Source organism: Crotalus tigris, unplaced genomic scaffold, assembly GCF_016545835.1.
Source record: "Crotalus tigris isolate CLP2741 ecotype Arizona unplaced genomic scaffold, ASM1654583v1 scf7180000022336.25464, whole genome shotgun sequence".
Lineage (NCBI taxonomy): Eukaryota > Metazoa > Chordata > Lepidosauria > Squamata > Viperidae > Crotalus > Crotalus tigris.
The window spans coordinates 2,417-9,236 of NW_024099051.1; the positions used below are offsets into that span (position 1 = coordinate 2,417).

Sequence of the window (6,820 nt, forward strand, 5' to 3'; positions counted from 1 at the left end):
TAAATGCCCGGAAAGCGGGGCCCGTGAGCATCACCCAAAGATTCTGTCGCACGGCCTGCCAGGTGTGCCAGAAAAGGCCCTTTCCGGTAGACTGCCAAGCTCTGCTAGTGGGAAGGCCCTTGGAGGAGGTCCCTCCTGCTATTTCCCACCAAAACTGCAATATTGAGAGGAGCGGTGGCGATCGCAACCTCCCACCCTGTTTTCCGCTTCCTCTTGGGGTTTTTACTGGGCTCCCAACCTTACTCCATTTCCATCCCTGTCTCTTTAAAAAGAAAAACCTTAACCTCGCTGAAAGTGGCAAAAAAAAGGTTGGGGGGAATCCTCAAGGACAACTTACCTGTTTTCTCCCAGTTCCTTCTTAACAGCCACAGCAAGGGTGGGGGGTCACCCATCCGGCGGAGGCTCTAGGCTGGAAATCCAGGGAGCGTGACCTCCTTTCTCCACTGCCTTTTCCAAAAAGGCTGATGGTTCCGGCAGGCGTCCGCCCCCTTCCTCCTGGCCCTACATCAGTCGATGCAGCCGTGACTGGGGGAAGTTAGCAAAATTGCAAGCCGGACTCTGCAAAGACCCGGGTCTCCTGCTGCCCCCCGAGAGACCTGCTTTTCCTTTCTCTTACCTCTGGGCGGTGGGTGGGCTGTTTACGGCAACCTGGGGAGGAAAGGAAGGAATCTCCTACCCTTCCTAACCCTGACTTGTTTTGGACGAAGGTCTACAAAGTTAGATGGACGGCGAACCAAATAATAAAAGCCATTAGGTGCAGCTTCTCACGTCTCATCCCTTTTATCCATCCTTTAAAAGATAAACCTAGAAGGGAACGATAGGTTATACACATTTTCAAAATAAACTGCATTTATTTTTATATTGATCGTTTCTTAATAAAAATGCACACAATTTCAAATAGAGATTTGATATTGCGCCTAGATTAATACATAGGGATCTCTAAGAAATATAGTTTAGAAACATCAAACCTAAATACAAACCTAAATACGTACGATCTCCTTAAAGAAATAGCAGGGCAGGACAAACAAAACTATTCTTGAATAAAAACACCTGGATTTGCGTGAAGGGGGCGAGCGGGGTGCACTTTTAGGAGCAACCTCTTAAGGTGTAACACAGGGAAGCGCGATACGACTGGTTCTTCTACATCCGGGACTCGGGCGCTGGGAAAACACCATTCAACGGCTGCCTTGCTTGGCAGCCTTCGAGGAGACCCCCGAGAAGGGTCGGAACCCCCTTCCCGACCCGGACGCCAAAAGCCTGGAGCGTGTCCCGCCGGCCCCGCCTCTAAAAAGGAGCTAAAAAGAAGTCGCGGCTGAGCTCGCGTAAACAACCCCGAAGTGTGTTGTTAAAACAAGCTAACTTCGTCTCTACGTTCCAGATTTAGCCCCTATAGCTGAAAGGGAAAGAGCGCAAAGAGACCAGGTCTCACAACCTCCGCCGACGCCGCAGCCGCCGACGCCACCGGTTCTCGGTCGCATTCTTACGGACGGGGGCGGCCAAAGGCCAGACGGACATCTTAGGGGAGAGGACCAAACGAGTGGCCGGGGAGGAGGCGGGGGAAAGGGAAGGTGGGGATCCCCCGCTAACTAGGTAACAGAGAAAGCCGGTATCTTTCTGGAATCAGGAAATGCGGGGATGGCTCGGCTCACCTGAGGCAGTAGCAGGCTTCCTTTTTTCCTTCCTGAGGCCTCGCCGGTAGACGTGCGCTCCGTCAACGTAGTGCAGAAAAGAGCACGGGAAAAAGCAGGGAACGGACAGGAAGTTGGGGAAAGCCTCGGCGGATGGACAGGAACTCGGCCGTACTGGGAACGTCGTCGTCGTCGTCGGTGGTCATGCTACAAGACGGAAAGCTGTGCCCGCCTGTGGTCAAAAACGGGTACTGCGGTCGCCGAAAAAAATAAAGCTTTTAAATGGGGTTTTAAGGCTATTTATTTCCCCCCCGTCTTTATTAGTAGCCTCTTATTAATATTAATAGGGCGACGGGAGGCCCTTTTGCCATTTTCAAAGGTTTATTTCTTTTGGTGGCTGCTATACCCGGCTTGGCCACGGGAGGGCACTGCTTTCCCTCCCTTAGCGATAGCGGCATTGAGGCCGTGGAAAAGGCCTAAGGTGGCCTCGATGGTAAATGCTATGGGACGGGTATTGCGGCCGCCAAGGGAAATAAGCCTTTTGAATGGGGTGTTCAAGGCTTACCTCGTTGATCGGACGTGGAGTCCGCCCTGCCCAGGTCCCCGAAAAAAAGGAAGTGGAAGGACAATTAAGAAGGACGGACCGGAAGTCGGCCATCTTGGGAAGGTCGCAATTTAAAAACCCTGGAGGACGGCGAATTTGCGCGGACAGGAAGTCGGACATACTGAGGAGGTCTACCCGAAAGGAAGTAGGGGGAAAGATTAAGAACGAAGGGACGGAAGTCGGACATGATGGAAAGGTCCTTTGACCGCAGCACCTGGGGGACGGCCGATACCGACGGGCAGGAAGCCCGCCGTCCAGAGAGGGCCTCTCGCAGATTACTCGTGAAGAACCAGCCGGCCGACATGCGCAGAAGGCCGAGGGACGCGGCCCGTCCCTTTCGGAGGAGCATAGAGTGGCGACCCTTTGGCTGACGCTCTGCGCTTTGGGGCTTAGCTTCTCGGTGTCCAGATCCTGGGCAAGTGGCCTACGACGGCCTCCCTGGTAACGCTATGGGACGGAAAACACTGCCCTCTTGTGGTCAAAAGCGGGTACTGCTGCCGCCCAAAGAAATAAATTGAATAGCATTTGAAGCTTATTCTTCTCTATTTTTATTATTAACGCCTTATTATTAATATTAACGTGGCGACGGGGGGCCCGGTCGGTGCGACACGGGCGCAGAAGAAATCCTGGTTCCAATCTTAAACCGAGTTAAGGCCTATCGTGGCTTATTCATATTAATAAGTTTTAATAATCAAGAATAATCATCTTAAAGAGGTTTATTTATTTTTCTGGCCGCAGTATCTGATTTGACCAGTTTTCCGTCCCTTAGCAGGGCTGGCTCAGGAATTCTGGGAGTTGAAGTCCACCAGTCATCAAAGAGCCCAGGTTGCCTACCCCTGCCTTAGCTATAGGATGGAGGCCATTAAAAAGGCCTAGGATGGACTCCAAGCCAAAGCTATGGGACAGAAAACTGTGCCCTTCCGGGGTCAAAAATGGGTATTGCGGCCACCCAAAGAAATAAACCTTTTTAATGGCATTTTAAAATGACCGTATTCTCTATCTTTATTAACGGTATTAACACCTTATTAATAGACGAAGGTCCACAAAGTTAGATGGACGGCGAACAAATTAATAAATGCCATTAGTTGCAACTTCTCACGTCTCATCCCTTTTATCCATCCTTTAAATGATAAACCTATAAGGGAACGATAGTTTATATACTTTTTCAAAATAAACTACATTTATTTTTAGATTGATCGTTTCGTAATAAAAATACACAATATTTCAAATAGATATTTGATATTGCGCTTATATGAATACATAGGTATCTCTAAGAAATATAGTTTAGAAACACCAAACCTAAATACAAACCTACATACGTACGATCTCCTTAAAGAAAAAGAAGGGCAGGACAAACAAAACTATGCTTGAATAAAAACATCTGGGTTTGCTTGAAGGGGGCGAGCCGGGTGCACTTTTAGGAGCAACCTCTTAAGGTGTAACACAGGGAAGTGCGATACGACTGGATCATGGAGAAAGCTAGGGAGTTCCAGACAAACATCTACTTCTGCTTCATTGACTACGCTAAAGCCTTTCATTGTGTGGATCACAACAAATTGTGGCAAGTTCTTAAAGACATGGGAATACCAGACCATCTTATTTGTCTCTTGAGAAACCTATATGCGGGTGAAGAAGCAACAGTGAGAACTGGACACGGAACCACGGATGGGTTCAAAATTGGAAAAGGAGTCCGGCAAGGCTGTATACTGTCGCCCTGCCTATTTAACTTATAGGCAGAGCACATCATGAGAAAGGCAGGGCTAGATGAAACAAAAGTTGGAATTAAGATTGCCGGGAGAAATATCAACAACCTAAGATATGCAGATGATACCACTCTAAGGGCAGACAGTGAAGAGGAACTAAGGAGCCTCTTGATGCGGGTGAAGAAGGAGAGTGCAAAAGTTGGCTTGAAACTCAACATTAAGAAAACCAAAATCATGGCATCCGGCCCACTCAATTCCTGGCAAATAGATGGGGAAGAAATGGAGGTGGTGACAGATTTTATTTTTCTAGGCTCCAAGATCACCTCAGATGGTGACTGCAGCCAAGAAATTAAAAGACACTTGCTCCTGGGAAGGAAAGCTATGGCAAATCTAGACAGCGTACTAAAAAGCAGAGACATCACCCTGCCAACAAAAGTGCGTATAGTCCAGGCCATGGTTTGCCCAGTTGCAATGTATGGCTGTGAAAGTTGGACCATAAGGAAGGCTGAGCGCCAAAGAATGGATGCCTTTGAACTATGGTGCTGGAGAAGACTCCTGCGAGTCCCTTGGACTGCAAGGCGTTCAAACCGGTCAGTCCTAGAAGAGATCAACCCGACTGCTCTTTAGAAGGCCAGATCCTGAAGTTGAAACTCAAATACTTTGGCCACCTAATGAGAAGGAAGGACTCACTGGAGAAGTGCCTAATGCTGGGAAAGATTGAGGGCAATAGAAGAAGGGGACGACAGAGAATGAGGTGGTTGGATGGATCACCTGAAGCCACAGTCCAGTCCAGATCAGCACCACCAGTAGGTGACAGTAGGCAGTCAGCAGCACTCACACACAGTCACAGTCCAGTCAGCCACAGTAGGTCCCACACAGGCCCAGTAGGTGTGAACTTAAATGGACTCCAGAAGATGGTAGAGGACAGGAAAGACCTGGAGGAACATTGTCCACGCGGTCGCGATGGGTCAGACACGACTTCGCAATTAACAACAACAACAAAAGAAATAAACCTTTTTAACGGCATTTTAAAATGACGGTATTCTCTATCTTTATTAACGGTATTAACACCTTATTAATAGGGCCCATTGGAGGAAAATTCCACTTAGGGTTTCCTGCTTCAGCAGGCGGCTGGACTAGAAGACCTCCGAGGTCCCTTCCAGCTGTATTCTGACAGAATTTTCCTCCAATGGGATTTTCCCATGTATTTCACTAGGAAACATACATAGGGCAGCATAGAAAGGTCAGTGCACTCCTAACCATACCCAAGCACTCCGAGTTTGTTGGCGATGTCCATTTTGCTCTAAGAGTTCACGGTGACGTAACCCTAACCCTAACTAGAATTTTCCTGCAATGGGATTTTCCCATGTATTTTACCAGGAAACATAGATAGGGCAGCCTAGAAAGGTCAATGCTATCTAACCATATACCCAAATGCACCCGAGTTTGTTGGCGATGTCCATTTTTGCTCTAGGAGTTCATGGTGATGAACCTAACCTAAGTGGAATTTTCCTCCCAATGGGATTTTCCCTACTTTTTACCAGGAAACATAGAAAGGGCAGCCTAGAAAAAGTCCAGTGCCCTCCTAACCATACCAAAGCACTCCTTAGTTTGTTGGCGATGTCCATTTTGTCTAAGAGTTCACGGTGAGTAACCCTAACCCTATGGAATTTTCCTCCAATGGATTTTCCATGTATTTTACCAGGAAACATACATAGGGCAGCCTAGAAAAGGTCAGTGCACTCTAACCATACCCAAGCACTCCAAGTTTGTTGGCGATGTCCATTTTGCTCTAAGAGTTCACGGTGACGTAACCCTAACCCTAACTGGAATTTTCCTCCAATGGGATTTTCCCATGTATTTTACCAAGAAACATACATAGGGCAGCCTAGAAAGGTCAATGCTATCCTAACCATACCCAAGCACTCCTTGTTTGTTGGCGATGTCCATTTTGCTCTAGGAGTTCATGGTGATGTAACCCTAACCCTAAGTGGAATTTTCCTCCAATGGGATTTTCCCATGTATTGTACCAGGAAACATACATAGGGCAGCATAGAAAGGTCAGTGCACTCCTAACCATACCCAAGCACTCCAAGTTTGTTGGCGATGTCCATTTTGCTCTAAGAGTTCACGGTGACGTAACCCTAACCCTAACTGGAATTTTCCTGCAATGGGATTTTCCCATGTATTTTACCAGGAAACATACATAGGGCAGCCTAGAAAGGTCAATGATATCCTAACCATACCCAAGCACTCCGAGTTTGCTGGCGATGTCCATTTTCCTCTAGGAGTTCATGGAGACGTAACCCTAACCCTAACTGGAATTTTCCTGCAATGGGATTTTCCCATGTATTTTACCAGGAAAAATAGATAGGGCAGATGTCAAGCCCCCACAAGGCTTGCCATACGAACGGGGACGGGGGAGCACGGACAACGACCTACCAGCCCGAGTAACAGCTGAGCAGTACCCCGCCACACCCCACGGCCGCACCGGGCGAACGTCAACTGCGCAGACATCTCCACAAGCTGCACTACAGATGCCACCAAAACCCAAGAGGCACCTGCCGCTGACGGGGCAGGAAGCCCACGAGCGGAGACTGCAGCCTGCGGAAGGGAGAGCGGCGAATGGCTCCTGTGGGGGCGGGAGGACTGCACTCCGGCGGCCGGGCCCAGCAAGGGGGAGCAGGGGGTTTCCCCCTAGCAATCAGGACGTTTGGCAGGGCAAGTTTGGCGGCGGGCAACTGACGCGCGGATCGAGTGCATGGACAATGGGGCGTGGGGGCGGAGTCCCGTCGGGGAAAGGGAAAGCACAGGGAAAGGGTGGAGCATTTATTCATCTTGAGCGGATGGTGGTTTGGGACCAGGGGCGGGGTCACAGGGTGGAG

The 6,820-nt window shown here is 49.0% G+C and overlaps 1 long non-coding RNA gene across 1 annotated transcript; it reads right to left on the reverse strand.

Moving 5' to 3' along the window:
- Positions 1 to 380: 380 nt before the first annotated feature.
- Positions 381 to 1,677, reverse strand: LOC120296977. Its single transcript, XR_005553647.1, has 3 exons — positions 1,650 to 1,677; positions 617 to 648; positions 381 to 525 (listed from the first exon to the last, which is right to left on the reverse strand). It is a non-coding gene; the product is annotated as an uncharacterized LOC120296977 (long non-coding RNA).
- Positions 1,678 to 6,820: the final 5,143 nt, after the last annotated feature.